Here is a 21,020-nt window from a genome sequence, read left to right on the forward strand (position 1 = left end):
AAAGCAACCTATTGAGAACTGGCAGTCTAGCCACTCAGATACCCAAATAAGGAGATGTCCAAAGCTGCGGGGGGAGGTGGGGGGGGAGCAGAAGCAGCTCTGCAGAAGGGATCATGGAGAAACAGAGACTCAGGGAAGCTTAACTCAGAAGTTCCATGTCCATATCAGTGCCTCTGCCATCTCTCATCCTCTGTAGCACCTTCCTCCAAGTGCACTTCTGTCCCACAACATTGAACTTATGTACACAGAGCCAAGAGAGAGACCTTCCTCCTGAGACACCATGGGACCAGCCAGGAGCTCTCGCTTAAGTTACAGAGTCTGAAGTCTCCCTGGATTTGTTTTCACTGTGTTCTCAAATATCCTTGCAAGATACCTATGGACAGGCTGTCTCAGCATGATGACACCTCCGCTGGACAGACACAAGCATGGAAAGAGTAAATCAAGCCCAGTGGGCCCCAGAGCCCCAGTGTTCATCCAAAAAGTTTGACTTGGGGCCTAGTGCTAGCCTTTTCTTAAGGTCCCTCTTAAGACCTGGGATCTCCTGAAGTGTGTGGTAGATGCAACCAGGTGTCTTTCTTTTAAAGAAGCAGATTCTCCCTACCCTCTGCCCATTCTCAGAATGGGCACCATTCTTATACCACAGCAACTGGTCAAGGAGTAGTTACCTCATCCAAGCTTTGCAGCTCTAATGCTCCATCTTATTGACCACGGAGATTGGTTCCAGAGGTGGACATGTGATCCAAGACAAGCCAACCTAAATCTTTCTCTGTAATTTTCTAGACCTGACTTTAAGCCCTCTCCAATAGCCAAGGTGGTAGATTCCTAACTTCATTAAACCCCAGATAATTTTTCTAGGCCAATGATGGTAATCTCATCCCTCTTTTCAGTCATTGAGTCAATGTCTGCCATATGACCCAATCTGGCCAATGAGTGTCAGAAGTCAAATGGATGAAGTATATACCTAGGAAACCACAGACTGTTGTTGTGTCTGAATGTGGCACGGCGAATTCATCCAACCACTCTACCAATGGTTTAAAGCTGGAGCCAACACTGAACCCTTGTACACTGTTGGGGGTGGGGGAATGTAAATTGGTGCAGCCACTGTGGAAAACAGCATGGAGGTTCCTCAAAAAACTAAAAATAAAATCACCATGATGCAGCAATGACACAGCAATTCCACTCCTTGGTATATATCTGAAAAAAAAACAAAAATGTGAATTTGAAAATATATATGTACCCCAATATTCATAGCAGCATTATTTACATTTTATAATATATGGACACAACTTAGGTCCATCAACACACAAATGAATAAAAATGATGTTGTATGTGTACACACACACACACACACACACACACACACACACACAATGGAATACTACTCAGCCCTAAAAATAATGAGTATTTTGCCATTTTCAATAACATGGAAGGACTTGGAGGACATTATGAGTGAAATAAGTCAGACAGAGAAATACAAATATGGTATGATATTTGCATGTGGAATTTTAAAAAATGCAACAAATTAGTGAAAAAAGCAAAAAAAAAAGAAGCAAACTCATAGATATAGACAACAAACTAGTGGTTATAAATGGGGAGAAGGAAGGGGAAAGAGCTCTATAGGGTAGGGGGTTAAGAGATATAAACTATTGGGTATAAAATAAACTCAAGGATATAGTGTCCCACACAGGGAGTTGCAGCCAATATTTTATCATTTTTATTATAATTACAAATAGACTGTAATCTTTAAAATTGTGAATCACTATGTTGCACACCTATAACTTAGTAATTTTTTATAGCAACTCTACTTCCATTTAAAAACAAAAAAAGATATCACTTATAACTGGAATCTAATATCCAGCACAAATGAACATCTCCTCAGAAAAGAAAATCATGGACTTGGAGAAGAAACTTGTGGCTGCCTGATGGGAGAGGGAGGGAGTGGGAGGGATCGGGAGCTTGGGCTTATCAGACACAACTTAGAATAGATTTACAAGGAGATCCCACTGAATAGCATTGAGAACTATGTCTAGATACTCATGTTGCAACAGAAGAAAGGGTGGGGGAAAAACTGTAATTGTAATGTATACATGTAAGGATAACCTGACCCCCTTGCTGTACAGTGGGAAAATAAAAAAAAAAAAAAAAAAAAAAAAAAAAAAGAATCTTAAAAAAAAATAAATAAATAAAAAAACAAAAAAAGATGAAGCCAACGCTGAGGATAAAAGCAGGAAATGGAAAGACTGAAGGTCCCTGCGAACTCACCACACCACTGAGTGTATGTTGACAGACTTCCAATTATGTGACATAACAAATTCCCTTTTATTTCAATTATTTGGTGCCTGAGTTTTCTTCTATTTGCAGCCTAAAGACTTCCTTGGGATACACGCTTCTTTCCTTTTGGCCACGGGGATGTGACAAAGTGACTCTGGAGCTGCTGGCAGTCACCACAACATGGCTGTGATCACAGCCCCCATCATTGAAAACAGTCATTCTCAAGAAGGTGTGAGAATGACTGGAAGAAGCAGAAATAAGAGGCAGAAAGGAGAGGCGATCTTAGAGCACTGAGGTTCCAAGTTGCTGTAACCTTGCTCTGTGGCTTGAGGGAACTTGGGTCTTTTCGATTCTGTGTCCAAGAGCAAGTTCCATGTGAGGCCTCATCCAGGCACAGGGCCTGCCCTATGGTGGTAAGCACCCTGGTCCCTGGTTAAGTGCTGGGAAAGTAACTTCAAGTCCATCTTCTGCCACTGACCTGCCGGGGGACTCTGGTCTCTTCACTGGACTTTTAAACTATCTTTAAGATGAGGAGGCTGGGACAGTATCTGTCATGGCTCAAATTTCATTCCTATGAATTTATTCTCCAAATAAACTCAGCAAACACTGAAAGATGCAGCACAAAGATGTCCATCGTAGCTGTATTGATAGGAGCAACCTAACTGTCCACCCAAGGGACTAGGTAAATGAGTAATAGCCATGGACCAAAACTAGCCTACGGCCTGTTTTCATATGGGTTGTGAGCCAAGAATTGCCTTTATGGTCTTTACATTTTTATGTTATATTTTATTCTTCATTGTTAAAAGAATGAGGAAGAGGAGGAGATGCTATAGAGAACTAATGATCCACAAAGCCTAAAACACTGGCTCTCTACAGAATAATTTTTGACCTGTGAGCTATTGTATAATTCTCCCATGAAAAGCAGCCACTGAAAATGAAAAAATGAGAGCTATATGCACTGACATGAAAAGAGACCTACTACATATTGTTAAATAAAAATGCAGGTATCAGAACAGCATGAGTAGTCTGATTACATTTATGTCAAAATACAGAATGCAAGTTATTTGCAATGTATTTGCAAATATAGTTTCTGGAAGGATATACAAGAAACTTAACAGTGGTTGCCTCTGGGGAAATGGAGGTGGTGATAGAGAAAAAGCCTTTTCTCTTTCACTTTATATTCTTCTAGACTCTTTGATTTTTACCATGAACACGTGTTATGGCTCTAACCATCAAAATGAGCCAGTTGGACAAGACAGTCTCTGGAGGCACCTTCAGCTCTGAGTCTGTCTCAAAAAATAATAACTTCTAATTCTAAACTTCTAATGTTGAGTTACTATTTTTTTGCCAGTGTGATCACTACTGCATGAAGCACATCCTTTTCACGACAACCTCCTGAGGTGATCATCTCCCTCCGCCAGGTGAGGAGGCTCAGGTGCAGACAGGTGAGGAGGCTCATATGAGCGAAAGCGACAGCTGAGAGTTCTGGGCCTCTGGCTCCATGCTCACTTCCCCAAGTTGACACTGTCTGACTACCTGAGCCTGAGAGGCACGGTGATCTTGGCCATATGAGCAGGTAGAAGCACAAAAGATGTGGCACATGATATAAAGGAGGCCAGAAATGGAACATGGCCAAATACTTCTTTCCTGGACCCACTAAAGGCTTTTCTGAAGCAGAAGGCAGAGAAGGGAGGTCAGTGTTTCACAGGGAAGTAAGAAAAAAGTACATCTTTTCAGAATGTATATATACGTATGTATGACTGAGTCACTTCTGTATAGCAGAAATTGGCACCATGTTGTAAACCAATTATACTTTAATTTTTTAAAAAAGGAAAAAAATATTTTCATATCATGCAAATGGAGCCTACTCTGTCCATGAGGGAAGCTATGTAGCCTTAGGTAAGTCACAGCCCCTCTCTGAACCTCAGTGCTTTAAAACAAAGAGGTTGGCCCAAATAAGGGTTCACCAATTCATGTTGACAGGGCCAGGCAGGTCAAGTTCATGGGTCAAGGGACCAGGTTGGGACAGTGGGGACTGGAGAACTCTTGCCCTGTTTAAAGCAGGGCAGGGTCTACCTATTACTTACAGACTGGTGCCAAGGGCAAATGCAGACCAGTGTCACCAAATGGCCTAATTCTCAGGAGAAGCCAGAATCCCTATTTTTGTATCAAAAAAAAAAAAATCAATGGTAATATCTTGCTATCTCATTCTACTATTGAAAACATCTACTCTGGTGCCCAGCCAAAACCACCCGCAAGTAGCCCACAGGCCTGCCTGTTCACCACCTCTAACCAAGAGGGTGACCAGGAACACATACCATCGAGTCCCTGATGGGGGTCATGGAGACGGCATCACCCAAATGCCAGCTTCCGCTGCACTTTCATTTGCAACATCCATCAGAATTCTACCTGCTTCATTTCTCTCAGCCACATCTCTGCTGAGCCCAGCCAATGAGAACTGGCAACCCAGGAAATAAAGCACCAAGCGAGAGAAGGAAGGCAGCATGGTTCTCGGAATCCAGAAGCAGGGAGTGATGTGAGGAGGCAGAGGCAGCTTTTGCTAACATGCCTGACTGTCCCTTTGCTGGTGACTGCCCTAAAGCAGGTGCAGGAAGGGGTCTCTCTTTTCTCTCTGGCTACAGGCAGCCTCTTGCCCCCTTTCCTTCCCCTTTGCCAGCATCCTCAGCATCTTTGCATCCACATCAGAGATTTCCATACAAGGGAACAGCCACTCAATCTAGAAGTGACAAGCCCTGCCACCAGCCGACCATGACGGCCCAGCTCGTTCTTCATTCTGACGTGGCTGCAAGCGACACCAGCCTCCTTGGTGACAACCTCGAGGTGATTGGAATACTGAATAACCCACGGCAGGAATGTTCCTGTGTGTGTGTGTGTGTGTGTGTGTGTGTGTGTGTAATGGGGGCAGCTATCATGCGGGCTCTTGACAGCCTTCACATCACAGGAGCAGGAAAAACAAGTCATTTGAGAGAAATTGGAAAAGGAAAAATACCCCATTCCAGAATCAGCTATGTCTCCCCACTGCTGCAGAATATAGCCGAGCTCCCAGCACTGCAGGCCACCTGCCTATTAGTACCAACCTGCCTTTCCAGTATCATCCTCAACCACACTGCCCCTTCAAGGAACCTCAGTCACACAAATATTTTCCCTAAACGCTGCTTCCAAAAATGTCCCTCCATTTGGAGGAAGACAGGTTTTCATGGTTCTCATTAAAAAAAAAAAATTAGGCAAATCCTTGGTAACTGAAATAGTAGTTCTATTATAAAGGCACTGATAATTTCTTGCAACCAATACCACCAAGCAGTCATGGCAGAAGTAAGGACAAATATCATTGAGTACCTGCTGTGTGCCAAACATTCTGCTGAATGCTTTACCTGCTTTAAATCATTCAACCTTCACAATGAGCCTGTTAGATGAGAACATTGGGGCACAAAGAGGTCATGTATGCCTCCCAAGGTCACACAGCTAATACAGGGCAAAGCAGGGATTCAAACCTAAGACCTCTGTTTTCAGAGCCTGTGCCCTTGCCTCTAGAATATGCTGTCTTCCTTTAAGAATCTGTGCAAGTGGGAACCTCCAAAACCCCCACACTTTGAGATACAGAGAAATCAAGGAAAAGGGGAATGAGATGGGAGTCCCACAGTCTTGTCACTGATGGACTAGGTCACTTCACCTCTCTAAGCCTCGCTTTGCCTCTTCTCCAAAATGAGTGTTCAAATTGGATGACCCAGCTTGATGCAGTCTGGGATGCCATATACAAGTCATTTCATCCAAATATATTATAAAGGAGCCAAAAGAAAAGAGAGCTGCATGGCGGAGTTTAAAGCGATAAGGATGTCTCGGTGAAAAGAATGGAAATAGGGTAGTGACGGAGAGAGATGTGCATAAACCAAGGCATAGAATGACCTAAATTTCTATTTCTTTGGACAGCCTGGTGGGCTCTATTGCACTGATGAGACCCTGAGAATTCTACCCCAACAGTTCAACTCCAGATAGAAAGGCTCCTGCCCCCTGGGTGAGTGCCCGGATAGGCATCACTGTGGATTCTCCAGTGTCCAGCAGAGGGCACCCATGTCCATATACGTGGCTGCTTGGAGGGACCTTAACTTGGCAATCGCTCCAGACAGCCCCCTGCAAGGTCCTAGCCTGTCTTTGTTTTCCCTGCTTTGTTTGCCAGCGGGAATTGGAATGAACCAAGGCATAGGGTAGGCAATTTAGAAACTTCCGTTTGTTCCTGTATGCCTCTGGATTTCCAAACAAACTCTTTTAAAAGACAAAGAGGCCCTTCAGTGGCCCCATTCCTCTCTGCCATCTCTCAGCTTTGTTCTTGGGAGATAAGAGAATGTGCCCAGCCTGCACTCTTGCTGCGCCTTCTCAGGCTACTCTCCGGGGATCTCTGATTTAGCTGAGAAGGGTTTCTCTTTATCAAATCACAGGCCTTCTTAGAAATGGCCCTAGAGACCATCACTGCCCGCAGGGTGCTGAAATATGTTATCATTAGGCTCAACATGTGATTTAGTTAATTAAATGTCATGCGTTTGATGGCATTAATTAGACCTGCTGCCGACTCCTCAGAAAACAAAACCAGACAAAAATGAAAACATCACTCCTAACCCAGCGAGACTTAGTGAAGCCAAAGTGAGATCTTCCTAAATCCCTCTCTGCTCTCAGGACAAAATGAGTCCAAATGGATCTCTGCATAGTTCGTGGTGTCATTTTTCCTTTGAGGGATAATGGTGCTAGTGTCCCTGGTATTTTACAGCATTCAATGTTTTTTAGTAATAATGACATAATCGCTCTTTACATGAATAGTATTTTAGAGCTTATAACCTGATTTCGCATTCATTAGCTCTTCTGTGTTTCAAAATAACGTGCGGGAGTTGGTGAGGGTGGGAGGAGGCCCACTTGCTGAGGTCACTCAGTGGTCTGGTCAGGATGCTGGACCACAAGCCCAAATCTCTCCATGGGTGCTACATCCAGACGTTAGTAACACAGTGCTGCATATGTTTTCTCATGTGGAAAACCTTCTAACAAAAATCCTGGCCAGGAGAAAGAGGAAGAATTATGAGCACTTCTTGACAAGTGATAAACAGAGGCTCCTAGAAGACAAACGAGTTTGCCGAGGGGCCTAAGCTGGTTCGTGAGGTTTTACTTAATAATAAGAGACAAAATGAGGACCATAATTCCAAAGTTTTGTGTTTCTAGTCCAGATGTTTAAGAAACCAAGAGAAAACCAGGAGAGATCATGTTCTTGCAGCATAATTAGCAACAATAATCTGAGCGCCTACAAATTATTTAACCCCACCGTATGCCAAGCATCCTGATACAACCCAAAAGCTCACGGAACTTTAAAACTAGGTATTGTTATCTAACCTATTCAACTGAGGAAACAGAACTTTAGGGAGTTGGTCATACAGCTGGAAGAATTGAGAGGCTGGGATCAGGAACCAGGGTTTTCTGAATCCAAAGTTCACGGTCCATCTACTTTCTCATGATGCCTTCAACAAGGCTATCACCATATAAGGATGTATTGAATGTGCACTATGGCCTCAGCACCAGGACACATGTATGGAGGGAAGAGAGAAACTTTGGATGTGATTCCAGACACAAAGGGCTTATAGTCCACTGAGAAAGATAAGCTAAGCAGAAGGGAAAAGAAAGAGTGCAGAGAGCACTATGGGACATACAGCGCTAAGGAAGAATCCTTGAGGGTGGTGGGTATCTTTCATGCAGTATGCATAATTAATATACATTAATTCATTGGCATGTATTTGGCAGGGAAAGAGAGAGAATTTAAATAGTTGAGAGGTATCCCTGCCACTCCCCCCAACAAGAGCGTGCCCCTGCATGAGCATGAGGTGAGAGACATTAACCTCCTGGTCCCAAAGGAGCATGGTCATCTTAGCAAGATGAATATGGTCGTTTTGCTTAAAGACACAGTACTATTTATTTTTTTGTCTTTTTGCCTTTTCTAGGGCCATTCCCGTGGCATATGGAGGTTCCCAGGTTAGGGGTCTAATCGGAGCTGTAGCTACCAAGCCTTTGCCAGAGCCACAGCAATGCAGGATCCGAGCCACGTCTGCAACCTACACCACAGCTCACAGCAACGCCGGATCCCTAACCCACTGAGCAAGGCCAGGGATCCAACCCACAACCCCATGGTTCTTAGTCGGATTCGTTAACCACTGAGCCATGACGGGAACTCCAAAGACACGGTCTATTAACTGGTTTCTAAACACAAGGCAACCTTTTCACTTGAGGCTTAACCAAAGAAATAGACATCTATTCCAACACCCAAGGACAAACTAGCTGAGAGGTATTGTTATCTAACCTATTCAACTAGGAAAAGATGCAATTACTTTGAACTCTAAAATTTTAAATATTTTCTAGGGTAATTTTTATTACTCAGAATTTTCTCCTTACATTTTGACTTTAAAACTTAGCCATACATATGGCGTAACTCTGCTGTAACTCGCACGTATGTAGGTAGTGCTGCATTACCCACTGGAACATTGAAGTCTACTGGCATTGCTTCCAAAATAGCAGACATGTATGAGTAGATAGCCAGAGATCCAGAGGTGTAGGAATTACAATGTTGACCAAGGGTCACAATGGACACAAGTTATATTGTCCTTTCCAGGCACTACCAAGAAAACAGGAAAATATGAAGCCAGCCCAAGATTACGTAGAGCCAGGGTCCACATATACAAGAGTCAGAGTAAATGGGCTTGTAATAGGGTTGCCATTTAATGGGACACTTTTGAGAACAAAGCAAGAAGAGTGATCCTTAAGTGAGCACAATGTGCATAAGCCAGAATCATCCCAGCAAACTAATTCACATGGTCTCTAGTTTAGAGAAGACGGACATCTCAGCACCTTGGAGAGTGCCTTGTGTCTTAATGGCTCTCCCTCCGCCTGGGTCTGTCCTGTCAGCACTGCCCCACTTAGCTGACTCCTCACTGCTTGCCTTGGCCTGTGTCCCAGGGCAGAGGTCCACTTGGGGCCAGGCTAGGTATTTTCAGAGGAGTCTCAGTCCTCACCAGATGCATTTAGGTTAAATGAGAGGGACAGCCAAATTCAGCAGCTGGAGGCTAAGCCACCCAGAAGTATAGCGAAATGTAGAAGAAAAATATATTTATTCAACTAGGACCCAGGAAACCTGAGTTATAACACCAGATGTATCTCTAAATTTCTGTATAATTTGGGGAAAGTCACTTAGCTTCTCTGAGCCTCGATTTTATCCCCTATAAAATCAAGAAGAAAGCTTGGTTCTTTTGGGCTTTTTGAGCCCTAATATCATAGCATTTTATGGTTCCTATAAACATGGGAATGTACTGTGGCATTTTGATGTTTCTGCGAGGTTTTAGGTTTTCAGCTTTTTCTTCACAGTCAAAACCATCTAACATCCAAACCATGTTCATTTCACTAGCTCTTGACATGGTTAGTGTCCAGTCAATGCCAACCATTAGAAATGAATTTGCCACACACTGGACAATCACAGAAGAGTTGCCAACAATCTAAGATCTCACAAGTTTGTTGCAGAAGTTTTTATTCTGCCTGGATGATTGAGAATAAGATTACATTTGCATTACCCATCAGTCCTGACACTATCATTGAGCACCTAGATCTAGCCATGTCTGAAGCCAACAATCCTCAGATTTTTCCACTTATCTAAATCAATCACCTCCTCTTTTCAATTTACATGGGTTGAAAATTTCCCTGTATCCATTAGCCCTCTTGCATTCCATTTCTCACTTATAACTAAAAAGACTTGAGGATATGCAGTCTATCTAGAAAGAGATAGCTATGAGATTGCTACACATAGCACATAATAGAAAGCTTTAGATTTAGACATCTCTATAGGCTTTCTTTTCTATAGGTCAAGAGTCAGAAGGAGGAAATTGTGGAGTCAAGATCATGCCAATGTTAAGAATTTGCCAGACTGGATTGCAGAAATGTTTGTTGAAATGCCCTTTTGCCCAGTCGTGCTGAGCATTTTTAACAGTCTGCAGTTGGCTCCTGAGAAATTTACCTGCCTAAAGAGAAGTTTGCGCTTCTTGTGATATCACGGCATTGATGAAATAGACAAATACTTCAAAGAGATATGCGTATAGGGTCTACATGACATATGTTTGAGGAGAGGTGCCACAATCATTTACTGAAGACCAGGAATTGTGTGCCAGAAATGTCCTGTGGACTAATGTTCATTCTCACAATAGTCCTGGAGAATTGATATAACCATCTCCATTTTACCAATATTAATGTTAAAGGTTAGAGAGATTAAATAACATCAACAGTCGGTAAGTGGTAGATCCTGTATTCAAAGGTTGGTCTCTTGGGTTCAAGTCCAATGTTCCCTCAACCATTCTATAAGGCAGCTTTCTCTAGTAAATGGCAAAAGCAGGGTCAGAACTCAGACCTGACTTACTTTAGGAGCCCAGGCTCTTTAACAAGCACTTTGGGGTTTCCCAAGTGACATCACGCCCACATCCCATTTTGGACTTTTCTAGAACCTTATACCACTGCACTGTTACATATTTACTATTTTAATTTAAAATGACAGCATCTCCATTTAAACTCATTTTAAAAGGAAGCTTAAGATCACCACATAAATGGAAAAACTATATCAGTTGCCATAAATAGAAACTTCAAAATAGATACAAGAACAAGTCAAAGTTATTAAACTTAAAAGACATTGTTACTTGATGATGTTTCTGAGCTTAAGACTTGATCTGCTTTTAGTTTAAAAAAAAAAAAGGTAGGAAGGAATTATTGAGCTTAAAAATATATTAGCACAAACATGGGTCTTTCTCCCTGACATGAACAGGTAGATTAAGGAGAATTGAAAAGAAAATAACCTCTCACAACATATCTCTACATTATTGAAGACCCAGTTGATGTGCCACCTAAAATCACAGTGGGACTACCAGCAGGGACACGCAGCCTGAACTTTGGGACGTGATGCTTTGATGTACATCTGGCTCCGACAAGCCTGTCGCATCCCTATCTCTGTGCCTTTGCTGATGCTGTCCAGCCCCATCCTTCCCTTTCTTCTAGTAAATCCTATGTCTCCTTCATGGAGCCTTCCAGAAATGTTTAACCCTAATGTGCTGTTTTGCTTCTGGAGCACACATCTACAAAGTGTGAAATTTACTGTTCTGAGTGGTAATGTAACCACTTCCTGTGTAGTTTCTTCTCATTTTGATAAGTCTGATGCCAAAAGAGGCAAGGTGACCATTCCAATCAATCCACAGCCCTATCTGCAAAGTAAACTGCAAAATACCCAACATCCATTCTGGCTCTGGCAGTGGCTTTGTATATTTCAGCACTGGAAAATATCTTAATGACGATCTGATCCACCCTCTTACTTTATAGATGATAAAGCTCAGACTTGGGTTTTACAGTGATGTGCTCAAGGTGATGATGGTGATGGCAGATGTGGGGTCTGAACTCAGAGTAGATATCTTTCTTTTTGCTATATTTTTCTCTATGGTAAGGATATAAAAGAATTTGATAGATGCAACTCAAATTTGAAATACTCAAGAACAAACAGCCATACCCCTGGTTCAGTTGCTGAAAAATTCTAGTGCATACAGAAACTTCCAGAAAACAAATTCTGGGGAGGATCTTCATGTTGCAAACCAGGCTTTGCTAATTTTGTAGCGATATGTAAATGAGAGCTGATGGGGTGGAAGGGGCAGGCCAAAGGGAATAGGAAAGATTCTGCCAGTGGTGACATTGTAGGAATAATAAATATCTCCTTAGGAAAAGTTTTTTAAACTGTTATTATCAAACCTCTCAAACATAACCGTGTGAAGAGTATCTGCCAAAATGCACCTACCTCTGCTGCTCAGATGATTCAGATAAGCTTTAGATAAATACCCCCAGATCTGTGGCGCTGATCCAACAGGAGCTGGGGCTTCCAACACTTTGAGGTTTGCCCAGCACTAAGTAATTATCCCGGAAAATATTTACTGTTTATCTACCTTCAGATTTTAATGACAGAGATTCCACTGCTCCCATTATGATTCAGGGCATGGACAAAAGCTCCCCCAGACTCTCCCTAATACACCTAATACGGCATAGAGAAGAGCTGAAATTTTTATAACACGAAGTCAGTTCCTCGTGTTCACCCTGTCACCACTTTCTAGCTCTTCATGTGGAGAGCAAGAAATACTTCTTAATTTGCCATATGTATATATACCTTCCTATCCAGCTTACAGGTTCTATGAATTACCTGTTTCAGGATCTATGTCTTTGTCTTTGCTCTCCTGGGAATGCAGTCCATTTCTCTCAGCAAGAGACATAAACATGTGCAGCACACAGCCCCTGGCTTCCTGCAGTATTTTGTAGTGTTTCTCTATCCATAATGGCTCAACTCAATGTTACCTCCTCTTTTCAAGCTTACCTGGCCTTCGGGTGGGAAGGGAAATGGTATGAGAGTCAAGAGACCTCTCTGAGCCTCAATGTCTTTATTAGTAAAGGATAAGGGGTTGACTGGACAAGCCCAAAGTTTTCTGGCCTCTCTAACAGTCTGTGGATGGGCTTATGGTGAACATCCAGTGACTGTTACCATCAAAGAAACAGCTTGCTGTTTAATCAACTGCAAAAGATGCTGATGGTCAGAAACATTATGCTTCGGGAGAATTATCTGTTCACCTCTCTATGGGGGGCACCCAGCGGTGAAGGACTGACCGCTGGTCAAGCAGTCTTCATATCCCAGGAAAGAAGCAGCCTGAGGAAAAGCCATACTTCTCTCTTCCTACAGAAGAACATGATGAAACCAGCCTCCTCTCCCTGCTCCTCAACAGCCCACGATGTCAGCAGATTTGCCCCAGGGCTGTTTTTTGAGCTGTCTCATCCTGACCTCCAATAGGCAAGTAGGGAAGAGTAAAGATGTGACTCTTCAAAGAGTCTGGCTACCATCATGGGCAGAGTTGAAGCAGCCATGCCTGGAGCTGGGTGGTAGGGGTCTTTGGAAACCCACTCCTCCCATACCATGTGTCCATACTTACTGATATAGGTAACTGGGCAAGGCCAATGGGAGAAAACCACATCTTTCTGGACCCCACGTTGGTAACCCCCATATTTAAGGAATAAAAACCACCATAGGACAATAGACAGTGGAACTCTTCTTCCCCCTCGCAGCTGTCCTAGGAGCTGTTTGCTTTCCTGTAATAAAGACTTTGCTTGCAAAAAACAAACAAATAAAAAAAAAACTTGTGTCCACATTTAATGTCCATACCATTGGTTTTTCATCTGTTATTTTACAGGTAGAATCAAAATAAATGATACTTGATAGTTTTGCTATGAAGCAAAATTCTTGATGGGATTTTAGTGTCTGAACTTTGTAACAAACATCATCCCCCCATAGGCCCTAGTATATAACTGTCAACTCCTTAAGGAATAGAATGCTAAAATCAGGTTTCCCACAAAGTGGAGTATTCCTAGCATAACACGCTAGGCTTAAAATCAGAAGAGAGAGATTCTGGTCCGAACATTTTTTCCCTAACTGCTATGTGGCCTTGAACAAGTCTCTTCACCTCTCTGAACTCCACTAGAGTCATCTATGAACTGGATATAACTTAACTAACTCAACTAGAGTGTCTATTTAAAAGACACGAATACCAAGAGGAAGTTACGCAAAACGAGGAAAAGGTGATCTTGCCCTCAACTGAAAGTAAGACAGGTACTGGTGACTGGTGACACTAAATCCAGTGAGATAAGTATCATGAGAAAATTACAGTTTGGGTCATGGTAAGAAATTAAGGAGAATCTTGAAGAAATTGGCATTTAAGCATGGATGAAAAAGAAATTGAATTGTGAGGTCAGACCTGAAGAGTAAAATAAATATTTCAGGCAAATATATATATATATATATTTTTTTATATTTATATATGTGTGTGTATACACATATTTATATATCTATATCTATATCCATACATACACACACACACAAACCATGAAGCAGACAATGGCCATGTGATGGCTGTGGGTGGCTGGCTTGGTTAGAGGATGGAGAGGTAAAAGAGGAAAAGTGGTGGATGGGGACAGACAATAGAGCCTGACCTCAGAAAGCATTCATTTTGTCTAAGGAGTTTATAGTTCTTTCTGGCGATGGGGAGCCATCAGATACTTTGGAGGGAGGGAGTGGCACGATCAAGTTGTGCTTTAGGGACTTGAGTCTGGCAACAGTGCGGAATATGAATGAAGGGTAGAGAGAGACTGAAGGCAAGAAAGCAGTCAGGAAGCTACTGTATTACTTCTCCCAGGGTGCTGTAACAAGACACTGATTTAAGAGAGTGCATAGCTCCCATGGTTGTGAGAAAAGAGAAAAGAAGGAAAATAGATGTGAGAGCATTTTTAATTCTTTATTTGGATAAGAAATAGGTCATCAAGTACTGAGAAGGATATGAGATCTTGAAAAGAAGGATTGAGCCTACCACAACTTCACAAATGCTAATGGGAGACAGGAAATTCCTGGGTCAGAGACAAAGGACTTTGTCACTCAAAGCACAGCAGACAGCATCAGCTTCATGTTTGCCTCAGTGTCTCTTGCCCCCCAAGTCTTATGGGGCAATGCAGTGATGGACCCAGGCGAGTGCAGCCAACACCATATGTTTGTGATACAGCTGAGGAACCCAAAACTTAGGAGAACTCCAGTCTTATAAAAGGATATTAACAAACCTGCCCAATCTCTGCCCCAGGGTGAGATGTTATCTTCATCTTCCTGGTCAGGAAAGAAATCTTTTCTCTGCCCTAGAGGAAGATGCTATCTCTATTTTCCAAGGCTGTTATACAAACATCCTTGAAAAAAGACAGATAGTCCTGTAGAAATCTATGGATGTTCCTCACTCAAAAGATAGGCAGAAATGCAAGAAACACATTGAGCATTGTATCCTAACAGTCTTCCCCATTGCAAATGAATGTTTCATATCTCTGCATTTGACTGGAGAGTTTCCATAGGAAAATAAGCAGGTAGGTAAACTTTAGCAGGGCCAAAAAAGTATCAAATAAAAAAAGGCTGTGTCTCCTATGGTATACTATGAACTACAAAGAAGCAAGAAAAAAAAATTAGTGCTGCAGGCTAGTCCAGGATGTTGTCAATCTACAGGAACTGACATTTTACTATCTTTTAATACCGATCTGTTAAAGAATTGTTTCTTTTGTTGAAGATTAAAAGAGGGCTTATAAGTTATCTACCCCAGGGAACCACCCAGTGGGCAGGCCCTCTGTCTCAATGCTTCACACTCAGCTTGATTATTATTACCGGGCATATTTTTATCCTCCCATAAGGGTAGAGTGCTGAAGAAGATGGTTTCGCAATGCTAAGTAAACATCATTCCTGCTTCCCAGGATGACAGAGAAGGGGGGAAACTCATAACAGCATCAGCATTTTCACTTACTGAGCACCTTTTACCTGAAACACCCAATTAATGCTTTGCCTAGGATGTATTCATTTACACTCCATGACACCCCTGAGAGGTAAGTTAAGTATTAAGTTCATCCAGAATTTCCACATTAGGGATTATGAAACAATATCAGGTCAAATAAGAAGGGTTCAGAATGACACTAGCAAAGCTGGAGCACATTAAAACAAAAATTGGATCACAAATATTGGGCTCTCCTTTTAGGTGTTACCCCATTGCTCATTCCCCTAATGGGTAAAATTCCAACAACTAAGAACTATAAGACCATACCCTCTTCTGCATCTATTTTATCCATATCTAAGACTTAAAGATCCAATTTACTCTTCCTATTTGTCTTTTATATACCACTCTGACTACCATCATTTAAGTCAATCTAGCCTGCTCTTAAAACTCCACACGTGGAGTTGACACGATTTGTAGGGATTCATTCCCATTGCCCACCCCGTATTTCCACATCAGGTCCATCTCTTTAAGGCCAACACCACCTCCTCTCTGGAGTCTTCCCAGGGTCCCTCCTCTAGCCTTTGAACTATACCTCTGTCATGATCTGAGCATAAATACCTACAATGAAAAGTAAAAGGTGACATGCATCAGTTCCTTCCAAGACTGAATCTTTTTTGAAGGCACAGTTCATGTCCATTTATTCTCCATATCCCTCAAAGCATCCAGATTAGTGTCTGATGCTATGAAGTACCTCAATAAAGAATAATGGAATGAATGGACTAATTTACAGTACAGGAATGGGTGTCACCTTTTCCTCCATCATGGTTTCTGGAGAATAAGTGTAACATTAGATGCTATTTTCTGCCATGATACCCTGACTATTCTTTAAATCTAGGATACAAAAGTCATAGATGTAGCTTTGAAAAGAGAATGTGAACAGTGTTCACAACTCCTTTACTCTATACAGAATATTTATATAGCTTTTATAACCTTCAAAAGATTGAAAAATAACGACTCCTTACATTCCTACAGCCCCTTTCCTGTTCTTCATTTTATGTGATCATCCTCAGAAGATACTTTGTATTATCCCCAACTTTAGATACGAGGAAAATGAGACTAAATGAAGTGAGTTACACAAAAAATATATCACTAATGGGTGTTAGGATGGGATGGGATCTGATTCTAAATCTAAAACTCCCCTTTCACTATTAGTTAAAATAAGTAATCTACCATTCTTCTTTTGAAAATTATATATAAGACTAACTGCTCATTAAATAAGCCTTTATTTTGTGGTTTCTATATAACTGAACATGAGGAAGAGAAGGAGAAATTGAGTATGTTCCTAATAAGTTCACAATCTGATTAGGAGAACAGTAAGTCAGAAACTAGAGTGTATTGTGTGCTGTGATTATAGTGTGCATGTGAGCGGGGTACAAACTTAGGGGAGATTATGAGGATGGGAGCTTGAGGTACCAGGAAAGGTGGCTATCTAAAATCATGGAACTGGAGAACACAAAAATTGAACTGAAAAATTCACTAGAGGAGTCCAACAACAGACCAGATAAACAGAAGAAAGGATCAACGAATTCAAAGAGAAGTCCCTGTAAATAACTCAATCTGATGAACAACAACAATAACAAAAAGAATGAATAAAGCTTAAGGGACTCATGAGACACTATCAAGTCACCAATATACTCTTCTTCCTGAGGAGAAAAGGAAGGACCAGAAAGTTTATTCAAAGAAATAATGGCTGAAAACTTCCCAAATAGATATCCTGACCCAAGAAGCCCAAAGGATATTAAATGAGATGAACTCAAAGAAATTCACACCAGGACACACTATAATCAAACTGTCAAAAGGCAAAGAGAAATTTTAAAGCATCAAGGGAAAAGCTATTTGTCACATACAAGGGACTCACCATAAGACTATGAGCAGATTTTTTAGCATAAATCTTACAAGCCAAAAAGGAGAAAGATGATATTTGCAAAGTACTTAAAGAAAAAACTACCAACCAAAAATTCTACACCCTGAAAAACTGCCTTTGAAAATAAAGGAGAGATAAGTATTTTCCCAGACAAATAAAAGATAAGCTACACAGGAAACAACATCAATACCAAAAAAAAAAATAATAATAAATAACAAAACACAAAGAAAAACATCAAGGAGTTCCCATCATGGAGCAGTGGTTAACAAATCCGATTAGGAACCATGAGGTTGTGGGTTTGATCCCTGGCCTTGCTCAGTGGGCTAAGGATCCGGCATTGCCATGAGCTGTGGTGTAGGTCACAGATGCGGCTCAGATCCCGTGTTGCTGTGGCTCTGGTGTAGGCCAGTGGCCACAGCTCCAATTAGATCCCGAGCCTGGAAACCACCATATGCCATGGGTACGGCACTAGGAAAGGCAAAAAAAAAAGAAAAGAAAAAGATCAAGGGGAGTTCCTGTCATGGCACAGTGGTTGACGAATTTGACTAGGAACCATGAGGTTGCGGGTTCGATCCCTGGCCTTGCTCAGTGGGTTAAGGATCTGGTGTTGCCGTGAGCTGTGGTGTAGGTCGCAGATGCTGCTCGGATCCTGCGATGCTGTGGCTCTGGCATAGGCTGGTGGCTACAGCTCCGATTCAACCCCTAGCCTGGGAACCTCCATATGCCGCAAAAGCAGCCCTAGGAAAAAAAAAAACGCAAAAAAAAAAAAAAAATCAAGAAAGACAGCTGCAAAACTAAAAAACTGAAAAAACTGCAATAATAAATTCTTCCCTTTCAATAAATATTTTAAATATGAATTACTTAAAATTCTCAATCAAAATACATGTAGTGACTGAATATAGAGAAAATAAGACCCGACTATGTGCCATCTAAAAGGAATTCACTTTATATTTAAGAACACACTTAGACAGCAAGAGAAAAGACTGAAAAATTCATCCATGACAATGGTAACAAAAAGAGAGCAGGGCTGGCTATATTTATGCATCAGGCAAAGTAGAAATAAAGTCAAAAACTGTTACGACAGACAAAAAAAGATATTGTATAATAATAAATATTCAATCCACCAGGAAAATATAACAATTAAAAATATATATACACCCACCTTTAGGGTACTTAAATATATAAAGCAAACATTGACAGAACTGAAGGGAAAATGGAAACAATATAATAATAGTAGGAGATTTCAGTACAACCTTCCAAGACTGAACCAAGAAGAAACAGAAAAAAAACAGACCAATCACAAGTACCAAATTGAAACTGTTATTTTAAAACATGCAACAAGCAAAAGACAGGACAAGACAGCTTCAGAGGAAAATTCTACAAAACATTTAGAGAAGAGATAATACCTATCCTTCTGAAATTATTCCCAAAAATTTCAGAGGAAGGAACACTCTCAAGCTCATTCTATGAGGCCACCACCACCCTGATACCAAAGCCAAAATGATACCACACACACACAAAAAAAAAAAGAAAATTAAAGGCCAATTTGAATGTGGATGCAAAAACCCATAACAAAATACTAGCAAACCAAATCCAACAACACATTAAAAGGACATATACCATGATCAAATCGGCTTTATCCCAGAAATGCAAGGATTCTTCAATATCCACAAATCAAACAGTATGATACACCACATTAACAAATTAAAGAATTAAAACCACATGAGCATCTAGATAGATTCAGGAAAAGCTTTTGCAAAATTCAAAACCCATTTATGGTAACAACTCTCCAGAAATTGGGCATAGATGGAATCTACCTCAACATAATAAAGGCCATATATGACAAACACACAGCTAACATCATTCTCAACAGTGAAAAACTGAAAATATTTCCTCTAAGATCAGAACCAAGACAAGAATATCCACCCCATAACTTTTATTCAACATAGTTTTAGAAGTCTTAGCCAAGGCAATAATCAAATAAGAAAAAGAAATTAAAGGAATTCAAAGTGGAAAAGAAGTAAAACTCATTGCTAGCATATGACATGATACTATCCATAGAAAATCCTAAAGATACTACCAGAAAACTATCCATGATTTTGGTAAAGTTGCAGGGTAAAAAAATAATACCCAGATATCTATTGAATTCCTACACACTAACAGCAAAAGATAAGGAGAAATTAAGCAAACAATCCCATCTACCATTGCATCAAAAAGAATAAAATACTTAGGATTAAACCTACCTAAGGAGGCCAAAGATTTGTACTCTGAAAACTATAAAATGTTGATGAAAGAAATCAAAGATGACATAAACAGATGGAAAGTTATATACCATGTTCTTGGATTAGAAGAATCAATATTTTCAAAATGACTATATTACCCAAGACAATCTACAGATTCAGTGCAATCCCTATCAAATTACCAATGGCATTCTTCACAGAACTAGAACAAAAAAATTTTTTTTAATTTGTTAGGAAACACAAAACACCTGAATAGCAGGAAAATGGAGTTGGATTAATCAGGACCCTTGGCTTCAGACTATACTATAAAGCTACAGTCATCAAAACAGTATGGAATTGACACACAAACAGAAATATAGAATTGTAGGACAGTAGAAAAGGGAACCCTTGTTCACTGCTGATGGAAAGTAAATTGGTATGACTTCTATGGCAAATAATTTGGATGTTCCACAAAAAAATTGAAAATATAACTATTGTATGGTAAAGCAATGCCACTTCTGGGTATATATTCAAAAAATTAAAATTAGTATTTCAAAGATATCTGTACCTTCATATTCATTGAAGTATTTGTCACAATAGCCCCAGTTCATGGAAACAACCTAAGTGTCCATCAACAAAAGAACAGATAAATAAAAGGAAATATACACAGAGACTAACAAAACATATTCAACAGAATATCATTTAACCATTAAAATAAAGGCAATTCTGCAATATGAATTAGTGAAATAAAGCAGACAAATAAAGATAAATACTACATAATTCCACTTATATGCAATATCTAAAATAGTCACATTTATAGAATCAAAGAGTAGAATGGTGGGTGCCAGAGTGTGGGGAGAGGGAGAAATGGGAAGTTCCTAATCAACAATCATAAATTTTTCATCTAATCAACAATCAAGCAAAATGAATCAGCTGTAGATATCTGCCATATAAAATTGTACCTATAGTCAATAATAATGTATTGCACACTTTAAATTTTGTTAAGAGGGTAAATCTTATATTAAATGTTCTGGGGATATTAATGAATCCTACTGAGATTATCATTTCACAGAATATAAGTGTGTCAAATCATTATGTTGTACACAGTAAACTTATGCAATGTATATCAATTATATCTCAATAAAGCTGGGGGAAAATATAGATAGATAGATTATTGATGATAGATAGATAGATAGATAGATAGATAGATAGAAT

The 21,020-nt window shown here is 40.5% G+C and overlaps 1 long non-coding RNA gene across 5 annotated transcripts in view; it reads right to left on the reverse strand.

Moving 5' to 3' along the window:
- The window catches only part of LOC110257249 (uncharacterized), an 830,883-nt gene that overhangs the window by 529,153 nt on the left and 280,710 nt on the right, over window positions 1-21,020 (reverse strand). For 2 of the 5 annotated variants that reach the window (XR_014831014.1, XR_014831009.1), the window contains one exon: window positions 962-1,194. The exons of 2 other annotated variants lie outside the window; for them this stretch is intronic. This is a non-coding gene — a long non-coding RNA (uncharacterized LOC110257249). The remainder of the gene's footprint in view (window positions 1-961; window positions 1,195-21,020) is intronic. One more of the 5 variants, XR_014831013.1, reaches the window with a different exon arrangement.

The sequence above is a fragment of the Sus scrofa genome, chromosome 16 (genome assembly GCF_054392235.1).
Source record: "Sus scrofa isolate SSC_HxYL_T2T_F1_AM1 chromosome 16, Sscrofa_HxYL_maternal_Yorkshire_Landrace_v2.0, whole genome shotgun sequence".
In the NCBI taxonomy this organism is placed as follows: domain Eukaryota; kingdom Metazoa; phylum Chordata; class Mammalia; order Artiodactyla; family Suidae; genus Sus; species Sus scrofa.